Source organism: Protopterus annectens, chromosome 3.part0 (assembly GCF_019279795.1).
Source record: "Protopterus annectens isolate FY-2018-M chromosome 3.part0, PAN1.0, whole genome shotgun sequence".
NCBI lineage: Eukaryota > Metazoa > Chordata > Ceratodontiformes > Protopteridae > Protopterus > Protopterus annectens.
The window spans coordinates 375267115-375282788 of record NC_056731.1 but is presented as its reverse complement, the minus strand read 5'-3'; the positions used below and the strand labels follow the sequence as shown (position 1 = coordinate 375282788).

At 39.8% G+C, this 15674-nt stretch overlaps 1 protein-coding gene across 4 annotated transcripts in view; it reads left to right on the top strand.

The window, feature by feature from the left end:
* Positions 1 to 15674, top strand: part of IKZF1 (IKAROS family zinc finger 1) — a 1028383-nt gene that overhangs the window by 221978 nt on the left and 790731 nt on the right. The window lies entirely within an intron of this gene.

The window sequence follows — 15674 nt, the reverse complement described above, 5'->3', positions numbered from 1 at the left end:
TATTGGCAACACTTGACTTAGTTTATAGTTGTGTACTGCGTGAATCATGGATATCAGCTGGCTGTGATATGGCCTCATATTTTTGCCTTGTCATTTGTGAAATGCCTTTATTTTCTTGTAAAGTATCAAATAGTACAGTGAGTCTATAATGGTAGACATTACAGTTCCATACTTCTTATCAGAACTGAATCATGTTCAGATAGTCACTTAACCAGGGTAATGGACAACAGACATACATGCCATTATACCTTTTGTATACTTCTTATCAGAACTGGATCATGTTCAAATACACACTTAACCAGGGTAATGGACAATAGGCATCCATGCCGTTACACCTATAAAATAATGTTCTAATGGCATTTAAGTGTTGCTCCGATAATGGAAAAGTACCGGCCTGGGTATACTGGTCCAGCTATGATTTTTTTTCTGATCGTATCAACCATTCAGTTAATGATAGTTATAATTTTTAGGCTGTAGAAAACAATTAGATAAGATTAGATAAGTGTAGGAAACAAGAAATAAAAAAAAAAATCACTGGTTGTGAGTTACATTAGACAATATAATAACGTTCTGTAAACTTTGTAAAGAAAACCAGTTTTGAGTAAATTGAAAATAGTATGGTGGAACTATACCAAGAGCATGTATGGATATGAAAGTTGTAATTTATTATGGCTGATTAAAATATCTGAAATTGTACATTGTTTCATATAGCTATTTAAGAGGAGACTTTATTCAAGCCTATGAGGCATTTAGAGACAAATAATACCTCTGGGAATGCTTGGGGTTATCAAAGATTAGTAGAGAAGCATCAGGCAACCTGTGTAGATTATAATTAAGAATGAGGTACTAAACCGTTCTCTGAGAGAGTAGCTGAAGCCTGGAACAGACTTCCAGAGTGTATTAAACCAAGCAGTAGTTCAGATAATTTTAGGAAGAGCCTGTACACTTTTTATGAGGATGATGGTTTTGCTACATTAGCAGAGTAGAAGGGCATTATTGTCCATGCCTGAAGTATTTGTCAGTGTATATTTATGTAAGATCTTTCTCTGTCCAAAAGTCTCCTTGCTGTTCTATCTTTTATAGATCTGGAGAACTAAAGTGAATCCCTGCTCAAGCTGTTCAGTTCCTTTGGAGTAACAGTGGCTGTCACAAGTCCCATATAACTCCAGATCAAGTCTGTTTTGTTCATCAGATACACATTAGACACTACTCTGTGAGACCTTTCTGCCCAGTGTTACCATATCATCTTCAGCAGTCAGTTGGCTCTCTTTTTTCATTGCAGTCTGTTCTAGCAGAGACGTGTGTCTGAGCCTTAGACTTTATGTCATCTTCTATTTCTTTACTCCTTTACACCATGTTTCATCTTGAAAGATCTTTAGTGGACAATTAGGGTTCAGTGAACCATCTTGTCTCTTTTTTTTGCTCAGTTTGAATGTCTAGCATTTGCAAAATGACTAGATACTGCAAGTCTTCAATACAGAAGCTTCTTCCAGTTTAAGGCACCCCCAATCTACAGTCACCATGGATGTATCTGTTTTGATGTGTACAGGGGTGACCAATAAAATGTCCAGGCTGTTCAGGGTGTCTGCTCACTGCCTTAATCTTAGCTTGACATAAATTTTCTGGGAATGAGAGCAGATGTTCATTGTATTGATCACTGCTACAGTAGCCTTAACTATACGGGTTATATAACAGCTGGCCCGCTTCCTAGCTTCATGGCACCTTCCACATGTCCAAACTGTCAGTCAGTTCGAGCTAAGCTGACTAATTGACAAGTTTGGGCAAGAAGCCCTTCAGACCTTTACTGCCACCAAAGAGTACGCTCCTCTGAGCATTCTGAGCATTGACAGTCGACTGGTGCTTTCCTTTGCTGGGCAGATAAGGTCCCTTCTGGGGGGAGACCTTCCATTTTCTAAATTTTGTTGATAATTTTATTGCTTTCCTTTTTAGGGCATTTATTTTAAAGCTAGGAGTATTGTGTTTTAACAGACTGTATCAAGACTATAACATACTTTTAAATGGAGTGCTTGCTTTTTCTGTCATTTTTCCTCTGTAGAAATTGTGTTTATTTCAGTGTAGTGGGACTGGCGTATTGTTTGAAAGTATTTTTTACTGTGTTTTTCTGTCAAAAAAGTGACTTTTGTGGATTGGTAGTGTTTACCGGCAATTACTGTTTTTCTTCTCTGTGAAAGAGGCACCATATTTGGCTTAACTATGGAACAGACTACTGGTCCCTTGGCTGGTCTTTCTTTCAACTACAGAAAGAAAAAAAAAAACAATAAGCAAACAGCCTTTGCCACCACAGCTGCTAGCAATTTGCCTCAGCCACAGATGGGTGATTCTGCTGTGGCCATCTGTTGTACCTCGGACCATTCATCCATCTTTTACCCTGGATCTCTCTGGTGTAGCACCTACAGCCACTATAGACCAAGGGATTAGCCAGATCCTCTCTGGCTGTTGATGTCCCCTAGTGGGTAAGGGAGAGCCACTCTTGTTGGTCCTGTCAAGAGGGAGCAATGAAGGCTTCCCTGATTTGTCAGAATGTCATGCTCATCTGTAGGGAAGCTGCTGCTGCCAGTAATAATACCATTGGCTTCATTTTTTCTGTCAAAAAGAAACATGAAACCAAGCGTGTATCTATTCTTCCACAATTTTCTTTGAATAAGAGTAGTTTACTGGGCATGACTCGGGGTTTAATTCAGGCTAGGCTATCGATCCTTCTTGTAAAGTGTTTTTTGGTAAAAGAAAGAGGGGTTCCTCTTTTCTTGAAGAGATTCAAGATTCTGAATCTGAACAGGAAGATGTAGGCACAGATACAGTTTTTTTTCCTCAGATTTCTGATTCAGACTCAGATGAGAGCTCAGTTTCTGATTCTCCTTGTGGGTATTTTCTTTCTCTAAGACAATTGCTAGATGTTCCATTGTTCTCAATGGGAGGACACTAAGGTTTTTTAATCCCTCAAAAAAAAGTATGAATTGTTACAGAGGCATTTTCCATAACTTACAATCATTCCTTCTGTTCTGTCTTCTTTAGAGAATGTATGGGTTCCTGCCTGCAATTTTCCTGATAGTCAGACAGCTGCCAGTAAGAAGGCAGATAGGATGTATAAAGTTCCTCAGTCATTTAAAATTTTATATACTTTTCCCAAACTTGAACCAGCAGCTATAGCTTTAGTTGATCCCACTGCTGCTAAGCACTTAGTTAATTCCATTCCTAATCTTTGGTATGGGAAAAAATGTATACTTCTGAAAATTTGATTTCCTGAATTTTTAATTCTTAGGCTCGTATGTTAAAGTTTGTTCTGACAAATTGTGAAAGTGTGAAGAATGTTGTATATGCAGTTTCTTCTTGTGAAGAAAAATCTTGTTTTAAATAATTTAGTTTCTTTTATTGCACAGGTCACTACTCAGTGTTTACAGTGTGTGCGTGAATCTGTTGATACTTCTTGCAGGTCTATGGCCAGTGGTACTGTCTTGAGATTTGCATGGCTGCATGCTCAGAACCTCCCATATGATGTTAAAAATGAGATTTTAAATTATTCCTTGGATAGATATTTAGCGTTTGATCCCTCTGCTGCATAGATGATCAAAAAGTGTGATGAAGGGGGCAAGAGGAAATTGCAAGGGGGTTCCAAAAAGAAGTCTCAAACGTCCCCAAATCAAGGAAAGTCCAATAAGTGCGAATAGCTATTCAACAGACCTTGTGAACCCCTTCCACCCTGTCCCCTGTTTTTCTTCCAGAAAGTCTGAATCTAAGTTTTTCTGTTTGGCAGCAGATAGCTGCAGACAAATGGGTTCTACAAATAATTCATCAAGGTTACAGATGACAGTGGGAGGAAATTCCTTCTTTCCAGGGGATCATTCCTCATCCTCCAGATGAAATCCTTTTGTTTCCACTGGTTCTTCATCACATGTTGTCCCAAGAAGTGATAGTACCAGTTCCTTCTTCTTGAGTAGGGAAGGGGTTTTATTCAAGGATGTTTATAGTGCCATAGAAGGAAAATTCTTGGAGACCAGTTCTGGATGTTTTTTTTTCTAGACCTGTTTGTGATAGGGCCCAAAGTCAAAAGATATCACTTAATAACCTGTTACCCCTTCTTCCTCTTTCAAGTTTCCTGGCAACACTAGACTTAAAAGATGCTTATCATCACATTCCTATTCATGCAGACTGCAACCATTTCTAAAGTTTTTGCTTGGCTAGATCACATCATCACTTCTCTGCCTTACCCTTGGACTACTCACTGCACCAGGAGTGTTCACAACATGTCTAGCTCCAATTATAGCTCATTGCAGGCTACAGGGTAGCCACATTTTTTAATATTTATACAACTTGCTTATTTTTGCAGACTGTTTTTTTAAAGTGTCAGGAATCTCTCTGTCTTGGGTGAAAAATCACTTACACAAGCTCGGATTCCAAGAGAACATGCAAAAGTTTTTCTTGACTCCTTCAAAGATTATGTTACTGGGATGTCAACTAGACAAATCAGTCAAAGAACTTTTCTTTCCCAGGACAAAAATTGATCTTTATTTAGATCTGTTTGTAAGGTTTTCTACTCAGACTTTGGTCACTAAGAGGGAATACCTCAGAATTTGAATCTGATGGAATCTATGAGTCTCATGACATCCCTGGCAAGACTCCAGTTGAGAAAGATGCAGTGGTATCAGAAACTTCTTTGGTCCCATCAACACTCTTTATCTTTCTAAATCACGATACTAGGGTTTGTCAGAAGAGAAATGTTCTGTTAAATACAACAGCTATCCTTCATTCCAGCTCTCTACTTCTCCCTCCCTGTTCCAAAGCAGTCAATCACCACAGATGCCTGGAGTTTGCTTAAGTATCAGTTTCAGGAAAGACAAAAGTGCAGGAGGTGTGGGACACCAAGAACAGACACAGACCCATAAATATCTAGGAGATGCTTACTCTGAACAAGACACTCAACTTCTGAAGCATCTTTAGTCCCCGGGACATTTTTAGGTGGTTATAGACAATATCACAGTCATGTGGTACATCAACAAACAAGGGGGAACCAAGTCATATCCTTGCAGACTAGCCATGTTAGATTGGAATATAATTTCACAGCACAGTCTCACTCTACAGGCATCCTACAGTCCTTCAAAGCAAAATTGTGTGGCAGACAAGCTGAGCTGGATCAATGCAGGCCTTTATGAATGGAAACTAGATCAGGAGTCCTTCCAAGACTTGATCCATCTTTGGGGATTTCTTCAAGCAGACCTCTTTGCCTGCCCTCTGAACAATCCACTAACAAGATTCTGTTCCCAGACACCATGCATGAAGGCCTGGAAGACAGATGTCTTTTCTTTTCCTTGGACAGGAAAGTTCCTGTATACTTTTCCACTCTTTCCACTAATATCTAAGGTACTTCTCAAGATTCGGAGGGAAACCCTCAAGATCATTGGGGTGACTCCTTTATGACCCAGGTAGCTGTGGTTCTCCCATCTTTTGGAACTGACCAGGGGCAGTGACCACAATCTGCCTCACAGACTGGATCTACTCACACAAAAACAAATATGTTTGATATACCCTATCATCAATCAACTTCACTTTACCGCTTGGATGATAGAGTCTTAATTCCTTTTAGGCACCTGTTTAATGAGGGCGTGCAGCAGATCCTAATGGAGGCATGAAAGTCTGCTACTAGAAAATCATATAATAGCAAATGGAAAAGGTTTTCTAGTTGGTGCCAAAAACATAACCAGCACCCTTTCAGGGGTAGTATTTCTCTGGTTCTGCTATATTTGTGTGAGTTACTGTCTTATGGCTTTTCTTATTCCTCTTTCAAGGTTCATTTGTCAGAAATTTCAGCATGTTTGTGGAAGGATCTTCCTCTTTCAGTGCAGTCTTGTCTCCAAATGCTTTTGAAAAGGGTTTTGCATGTGAGACCCCTAAGAAAACCAGTGCCCCCTCACTGAGATCATAATTTTGTGTTGAAGAAGCTAACACTTGCTCCATTTGAACTAGTTTACTGTGGCTGACTTTAGGTTCTTAACATGGAAAACAGTTTTACTGATTGCTCTGCCTTCTGCAAGAAGGGTATGTGAGTTGCATGTTTTTATGATGAGACATCCCTATCTCATTTTCCATAGTGACAGACTTTGTTTAGGAACTAATCCTTCTTTTATGCCTTAAGTGGTATCTGAGTTTACTTTAAGCCAAACTGTCCATCTCCCCATTTTCTTTCCTGAACCTAAAAATGAGGGAGAAAAGATAACTGCTTACATTGGATGTCCACAGACAACCCATGTACTATGTTGACAGAACTAAATCTTTCAGACCTTCTGATCAATTGTCCATTTCTTGTGTATGTAAGAAGAAGGGACAGCTTGTGTCAAAACAAACTATTTCCAAATGGTTCTCTAAGGCTATTATGTTTTGTTATGCTCACCATAACAAATCTATTCCTGACAGGGTCAAGGCACACTGTATCAGGGCCTTGGCTTCATCAATGGCTTTTTGGAAAGAGTTGCATTCTAGACATATTCTAGAAGCTGCTACTTGGTTCCCCGTATGTACTTTTACAAAGCACTATAGGCTTGATTCCTTCAAAAGGTCCAGATCAATCTTTGCTAGAACCATTTTCCTGGAGCCCCTGGACTCATCTCCATCCATCTCCCAGATGTAGTTAGCTAAGGTAATTTATGCATACAGCTAAGTCTACTGCTGCAGTAATCAGTATGATGAACATAGTACAGTTATACAAGTAAAATTTACTATAACAGTAGATGTTCGAATGATCACTGGTGAAGTAGCCGCTTCCTCCATCCCCCTAACAGTGCGTTTTTTATGTTAGGGTGTGTATATTTATTTTTTATTGTCCCTAGCATTGGTTTTTCAGGGCTCAGCCTCCCTTTCTCTGCTTGCAGGAAAGCTCTGAAGGACTTCACACCCAAACTTTTGACAGTCTGGGCATGTGGAAGGTGCCCTAGAGCTTTGAAAGCTGGCCAGCTTTTATATCCTTGGCAGGATATAACCCATACATCTAATGCTACTGCATCAGAGATCATTCAGACATTTACTGTTATGGTTTTAATTATACAACTGTACTTTCATAGGCTTGCAGCAAGAGTCTTTTTTGGTGTACAGTTGATTGAAATCTGTCAGAAAGGACAACATGTCAGAACTTCCAACTGCAATAATAACCAAGGGTCCATTAGTCTTGGAGTAGAGGCACTACCTAGACAAGACAGTTTAAGGTTCATGGGCTGCAGAAGAGGCATTGCTGCACATCAGTGTACTTGAGACATGGGCAGTTCTCCTAGCTTTGCACGTCTTTCAGGCCTTGCTCCTCTTGAGGTGTAGTTGCCATACAATCAGACAATGTGGCAGTTGAATGGTATATAAACAAGGAAGGAGGATCTTTTTCCTACCCTATTTGCGGAGAAGCATTGAAAGTATGGGAATGGGCTGTGTTGATGCAGTACTTTCTGACAGCAATGCATATACTCGGATCTTCCAGCATTACAGGGACAAACTGAGCATACAGATGTTACTGTCGCATGAATGGTCTCTCAGTAACAAAGTAGCAATGCACTGTGTTCATGAATCTTTCTGCTTCATCATTCAACACCAAATGCCCTGAGTTCTTCAGCATAGCTCCTCAAAGACAGGCACCCATGATTGGCCCCTGGGACTTTTTATACACCTTCCCACCCTTTTTCTTCATATCAAGGCTTCTATGGAAAGCCAAGGATTACAAGCCATAGCTCATTCTCATAGCCCTGTTCTGGTCCTGTCAGATATTTTTTCTCTTTCTCCACCTGAAGAAAATGCCCCTTCCTGTTCTGCAGGCATCTAATTTGCTGAATCTCCCCTCTGGGCTGTCACTTCATCCAACTGCATGATTTATCCAGTTCCAATAATGGTCAGGAGACATTCGTTCCCTCCTAAAGTAAATGATCTGATCACAGCTTCAGAAAAGGCTTCTGCCAGAAGGATCTATAAAGGAAAGTGGAAGAAATTCTCAATTTGGGCTCAGAATAAAATTTTTTTACTAGCATCAGCACAATAAGAGCAAATGTTGTCCTTTTTATTGGAACTTTACAGCAAGGGAGAAAGTTATCCCTTCAATAAAGTGCATTTAGCTAATATTTTTTCCTATCGTGGATTTCCAACCTCATCTCTGGTCTCCCACAAATCATGGCATTTTCCACTCTAGACCTCTCTTGGTGACCCCCCCTCCGGGATCTTAACTTTGTATAGAGAGTTTAAGGAAACCACTGTATAAGCCAGCAAGTTCAGTATCACTTAAGTTTCTGTCTTGGAAGACTATACTTCTTGCGGATATCACTTCTGCTAAGAGGATAAAAGAGGTTCATGCACTTTCTTCCCAATACCCTTGCATTGTCTTTCATCCTGACAGAGTTACCCTGAGGACAAATCCATCCTTTATGCCTAAGATAGTCAGTCAAAATAACTTGAATTATTATATTCGTCTTCAGGTCATTTTTTCCTAATTACTCCACATGAGAGTAGTATCTTCTTCATTGCTTAAATGTACATAGACAGTTAAAATTCTATTTAGACCAAACAAAAGCTTTCAGAATGGATGAGCAATTTCTCATTAGTCTTTCTCCTGCTAGACTGGGACATAAGATCACCAAAACCACATTAGCAAAAATGGATATCGAACTGTATTTCACATTGTTATGACTTTGCTGGTTGTCAAATGTCCACACCAATGAAGGGCACACTATATCAAGGTTCAGATTGCATCTGTTGCCTTATGTAATCATCCATTTGAAGAAATAACAGCAGTAACTACTTGGTCTTCACTTCATGCCTTTGCTAAACATTATAGCCTGAACACCCTATCTAGGACTAGAGCATTATTTGGTGCTACCATTCTGAAAGGTTTGTTGGCTTAGGCCACCCTTGCTTGTTGGGGGCTCTGTCCTGCAGTTCCAGTTTGTGGTCAGGACCTGAGAAATATCGGAATGTTAGATTTCTCTGGTTTCTGTCTAGACACTGGAATGATCTACTCTCCTTCCTCCTCCAAAGTGCCATTTTCTGAGTGGCCTATAGGTAGGCAATCATGTTTCTAGTGCATTTCTTCTTTCTTTTCTTTCCATCATTTTGGCGTACAGTACTTAATCTGGAAAAAGCCTTTAGCATGGGGAGTTGTTGGTAGGGAGGAACTCAAGCTTCAAGATATTGGCTAAAACTTTATCCACCCCTCTTTACATCCTAGTTCTTTGATCTCTACACCACCTTTTGACTCCAGGAACCCTCTGTATTCAAACAGACAGTACCATTGCAATGCGGTTTATCAACAAGTAGTTTTTGGGACTAAGTCTTACAAACGTTGTCCTTTGATATGAGATAACCTGATTCCTAACTGACTTGCTAAGAATCATACAGTAGGTAAATGAAGGTGGAAAGAAAAGAAAGAAAGAAAGAAAAAAAGAACTACAGTAGAAATAGGTTTGCCTACCTCCAAGAGTTTTTTGCCATCAATATAGTTTGAAAAAGGCAACAGTCTTGCAGTTCCAGTGTCCTGACAGACCAGAGAAACCTAATGTTCTGGTAAGTACATAACTTATGTTTACTGTGCAGATTGTAAATGAGCAAAAGGAAAAACAGAAATGTCTCATTCAGCATACTAGAAAGAATATCACCAGGGGTGTTTATATTCTTAATGTTTTATTTTATTTTTTTAAAAAAGCCATGAACTTATCTTCATGTACCCTGTACTGGGCAGATACCATACCTCTCAACCTCTTATGGCAAGAAATCCGGACAAGGCAACAAAACCATAATTTTTTGTCCCTTCACACTATCAAATCAACAACAATACTGTACGTACCTATGAAGAGGTAAGGGACCTGGGATCACAAGTTGACTGCGACCTTAACTTTGACTACCATGTGTCTACTGTAGTAAGGAAAGCTTTCTACGGAGCACACTTTATTAGTAAAGACTTCACCTCAAGAGCAAAAGAAGTTATACCCCCCTATACTCAGCACTTATCCGCTGCATAATTGAATACAATACCCCATTTGGCATGTGCTGTAGTAAGCACCTGCAGCAATTAGAGAGACCTCAGAAGTTTCTAACAAAGAAGACCAAGGGGTTCCGGCATGTGCCTTACACAGACAGACTAAAAGTCCCTGTCACTGTACTCTGTATCATATAGAGTTCTTAGGGGAGACTTATACCTGGCCTGCAGAGCAATCCAAGACTCAAACCTAATGAACTTTTATTTATTTAATTACATTTGTTTACTGGGAAATTCTGACTGGACGCAGGTCCTTTTTCAGCGAATGCCCGGGGAGAAAAGCTCCACATCATGTACATGATAAATAGAGTTATAAAGTTGCAGCAATAGTAAACAACATTACAGGTTGTTGGCTTTAATACAGTAACAAGATATTAATTATCAGCAGTATGTACAGTAAATGTTGCAAGTTAAGATAGTTTCTTGTCGTTTATAATATTACTAACAAAGTTGTCAGACAAGATTTTAAAGTATGTAAAGACAACTAGGTAATTCTGACTGTGGTTAGTAGTGGCGGTAGTATAGTCAGGTTAAGAGTCTAGGTGGGGGGGTAAGGGGTGGTGCTAGCCTGGATTAGAACAAGGACAAAGCCAGTGCAACTTTAAGTGGAATTTGAGTGCAGTCTTGAAAAGGCTGCTGGAAGGTAGCGTAGTTATGGAGGGTGGAAGATTGTTCCAAAGTTTAGATATGGTACATGAAAATATGAAATATCTGTAAATCAGATGGGATTAGGGTACCCATTCCAGGGACCAAAATATGGCCTGCAACATAAATTGGACATGCTGGAGGGACAGATTTATCTCACATCGCTGCCACGTCTTTGGAACAGGCTACCGATTCATATGAAACAGAGCACCTGTATGACACTGTTCAAGAGGAACCTAGGTGAGTAGATGAGGCATCGTAAATTCTTGCAGTGATAGTGCCCGCAACCCTCCTGGACAAGGGCAGTCATCACTAAATCCAATTGGGTATATATTACCTTATCAAAAATTAATTTAATCGAATGGCACTTAACATCGAAATACCGTACATTGAGCTGTTTGTAGTGAGATTGTGGTACAATGACGATCGGAAAATTTGCCCTTTCCTCACTGTAGTGTGATCCCAGAGTAGGTATATATAATTAGCAGGGGGGGCACAGCCCCCCCCCCCCACAAGAGCAAATTTGATAAACAGCATTTTCGATGTAAGTGCCGTTCGATTAAATTATGCTTCAGTTATTTTATTTATTTTATTTTATTTGTCATTTGTTGACCGGGAATGTCTGACTGAGCTTGCAACCTTTTTCAGCAGAGGCCCGGGGAGAAAAGCTCTACAAAGTATTACATACACCATAAAAATGTTTACAAACAATACAGTATGCATGAGGTAATATAAACATGTATTATAATACTTGGATTCACAATTGTAACATGAGAGTTTAAAGATGTTATTTACAAAAAAGGCAATAAAACCAAATGTTAAAGTCTTTCATATATCTCCAGTACATAAGGACTTCACCATATAGAGGGGAAGTAATGACAATTAACTCAGAGTTTAAGAAAAGAGTATAGAGGTACTGTATATCAAATCTTACTTCTTACAGGCAAAAGCATGTACGTCAGTAATCAGAAGCAGAGGGGAAGTTGATAGAGAGAGCAGGCGATAGAAAAAGTATGGCTGTGGATAAAAGAGGGAAAATTAGAGATTTTTTTTTAATTTGTAAATAAGAGAGGAGAGTAGTAGAAGTTAGAATCAAGTGAAATCTGAGAAAGGGGAGTAAGCTAAGTGGGAAAAGAAGGAAGGGAGGTAAATATGAGTACTGGAGAAATTGGCTGAAAAAGGTATTAGGAGTTTAGAGTTCTGTAGCAAGAATTAAACATACAACTTGAGAAGAGTATGTATGCAAAGAGGGTCAGGTGATTAAGTTCACGGTGGTTGTGTACAGGAGCAAGTCCAGGTATTTGTAAAGTGGACTTTTAGGGCGATTTTCTATAGGAGGCAGTGTTTAATGTTATATAATATATAACATATATATGTTATGTAATATAAACACATGCAGTCTTGGGTACTGAGTAGCATTTTTGTGGTATTACATTGGGATGAAATGGCTAGGCTTAAAATGACCTCCAGATCAATAGCCTAGTAATCTTCCTAAGCCAAGGATAATGGGGGAGAAACAAAAGCCCTAAATAGTGACATTTTTTTTTATTATTGTTGTTATAAACTTAGAAAGTTACTAGAATATAGGTTTTGTGTTAACATACATTTTCTGAGGGATATGGAAGTCTAATATTTAAATGCCTATCATTATTTAGTAACATCAATCCTCACTGATTTGCAAAAAAAATCATAATTTTATAGGTTCATAGGTTCATAGAACGATACTAGGCTGTTGGCCTGGACGCCCTTATAAGCCTAGCCAAGAATTTCACCCATGTTCCCTCAAAGTCAGCACCTGTTTCCCCTGTCCGGCAGGGACACTGGTGGGATCCCAGGCGTATATTTTCTGTTTCCCATCCAGTCATCCAGGTTGCTCTTAAAGAGGGCTATAGAGTTACTCTGCTTGGCATGGAGAGGGAGTCTATTCCACAGACGGGGGAGTCTTTGGGGTCTTTGGGACACAAATCTATCCCGCCAACAAGTTCTATTAATGTCACAGACCAGGTTAAGGACTTGCATGTGGGTTGCACAAGTGGAGTTTGTCCATCAAGGCCAGGTCTATAATGGCCTTGTATGCCAGACATGGGTCACCTCTGAGCAGTCTGTATGAGACTGAGTAGAGGAACGGGGCTTTTAGCCTATCTGTATAGGATAGGTGTTTGAGACCCGGGATTTTCCTGGTCAGGAACCTCTGTGGTCTCTCCAACTGCTGTGTCTGCTTGGCAAGGTATATGCTAAAGGGGGCATTGCACTCGATAATGGGTCTGATAAGGGAGGAGTACAGGGATGTTATGACCTCCTTGTTCATGGATGAAATACCCTTATTTATGAGGTGGGCCATGTAGAAAGCAGTCCATACAACGGAAGCAACATGGTGGTCAAAAGTCAGGTTGCTATCAACCTGGGTGCCCAAGTCCCTCACGATTGATTGCATGCTTAGTACATTGTTATTAATGTGATAATTAGTGGGGATGACATTTTCCCCAAAGGGGATAATGATGCATTTCTTGACATTTAGTTTGAGGCCATGCTTCTGGCACTAGTCATTAATTAGGGTAAGGCCCTCTTGGAGGATGTCCACATCACTAGGGGAATTTAAGACAGTGCCTAGCTTGCAGTCATCTGCAAACCTGGTCAGCCACAGACCACTGGTTTTGGCTTGCACCTCTGAAATGTATATCCCAAAGAGTAGAGGCCACAAGACCAATCCTCTGGGTACACCACTCGTTATGGGTCTACTACTAGAGGTGGCTTCCCCTACTTTGACTGAGTGAGTTCTATCAGTGAGCCAGTTAGCTACCCATCTGGTAACATACGGGTTGATGCCTAGCTGGGAGAGTTTATCTGTTATGCCCGAGTGGGGAATAGTGTCAAAGGGTTTTGCTAGGTCAAGGTAGGCAGTGTGCACCGTCTTCCCCTCGTCCATGGCTTTGTTGACTGTTTTCAAAGAAGTCGACCAAGTTTAACAGGTATGATCTCCCTTTGACAAAACAAAACTGTGTGGGGTCAAGCATTGGGAGGTTGCCAGTGTCCTTGTTTATAAGGTCCATGATAATCCGTTCCATGGCCTTGCAGATCAGGCTAGTTAGGCTGATGGGCCTATAATTGCCTGGGTCAGTGGACACTCCACCTTTATGTAGAGGGATGGCAGTGGCTGTCCTCCATTCAGCTGGAATGAAGCCAGTGCTCAGCCTTTGGTTGAATAGGATGTCTAATAGAACTGAGAGTTCGTGCTTGAGTTTATGTAGGATACAGCCAGGGATGTTATCAGGTCCCATGAAGACTGTATTTTTTGCCTTTGAGAGGGCATTAAGGACCTGCTCCCTGGTGATGAGGGGAGGGAGCAGATGCTGGGGATGTCCTGGTTCAGTGATGGGGGGACAGGGGGTGAAGTTTTCACTGAACCTGTCTGCCAGCAAGTTGTCTATATCTATGGCAGTTGTGTATGTGGTGTTATTAACCACCAATTCAGAGCAGATTTGGGTGTTGCCTTTGAGGTTGTGGACATATGTGAAGAAGGCCTTGTGATTGTCCTTGGTGGATGTGGCCAATTTGGACTCAAACTTAGCCTTAGAGGATTTCACCAATGACCTTATTTGCTTGTTTAGACAAAGGAGAGATTGCTTCCAACTTGGCACGTGCTCCTTCTTGGCCCTGGACAGCAATTTTTGTTGTATGTATGAGGCAAAAATCTGGAAATTCTGGAAAAATCTTAATTTGGAAATTTTGCAAAAATCTTAATCTGGAAATTCTGCAAAAATCTCTTTTCTTTTCTTTTTTTTCTCTAACGCCTTTATTTAATTATCATTTGTGACACAGGCAAATTTACATTCATATAAAAATCATCAAACTATATTAACATAAACATTATACTTCATATATATTACTATATATATCATATAACTTAAGCAATATTACATAATTTATTCAATTCCTGCCTTTTTTTAAACAAGAAACATCCTTATTAAACCATCACTTACTACATAGGCCATCATACATTTATATAAATGAAAACAAACCACACCGACACAATCCTAGTCGCAAATATTTTACTTCACAAACCATACTGACACACTCCCAGTTGCAAACATTATACATCACTTATGATCTACCCAATCTTTCTCACTCAAACATTACATTGCGCATTTAAGTCCTGCTGCCTTTTAGATCTCATTCTGCCCTTGTATCTATTGTTCCCACAATTCCCATTTTTTCTGTAGTTTGCTCTTACCCTTTTCTAAAGATCTCACTTCCAGTGTTTTATCTCTGTTACTATATTCACTACTTCTAGTATAGTTGATTTAGATTATGATTTCTATTTTTTAGTAATTGCTTTTTTGGCAGCCACCATTATTAGACACAGCAAGGCCTTACCACGTCTAGGCAATCCTGATTCTGTAGTATAGCTCAGAAAAGTCATCTCCCTTGTCAGACCAATCAGCCCACCCAGCATGTCCAACAGTGCATCCCGCAAGGACTCCTTAAAGTCTGCCAACTCACCACACTCCCAGAAAATGTGTTCCCAATTACCTCTTCCTTCCCCTTCATACCTCCAACACTTAGTATCTTCCTGAGGAAAAATTCTCTCGAGTCTACTTGGGGTATAAAAATATCTATGTAGACATTTCCAGACAAAAATTCTTCTAGATTCTTTTTGCATATTTGGGAGATGTACATATATCCTCCCATAGTTTCTTTGTGAATTGCTTATCCAATCTCTCTTCCAAATCCTTTCTAACCTCCTCTGATTGAGTGTTATAGTTATCATGCAATATTTTATATGCTGTACTAATTATTCCTTTTTTGATGGCAGCTTCTGTTCTAGATTTTATTAAAAACTGTACCGGTGATGGTCTTTCATTTAGGACACCCGTATTTCTTTCTGTTTGCTATACTCTGATATCAATCCCTGATAGGGAAGGCAATTTCTAACCTGCAGTCCAAAATAAATTCTTGGCGTCTTCCCATTCTATCATCTTTCCCTCTCTAGTTATTTGCTCCAATACCTTGGTTCCTT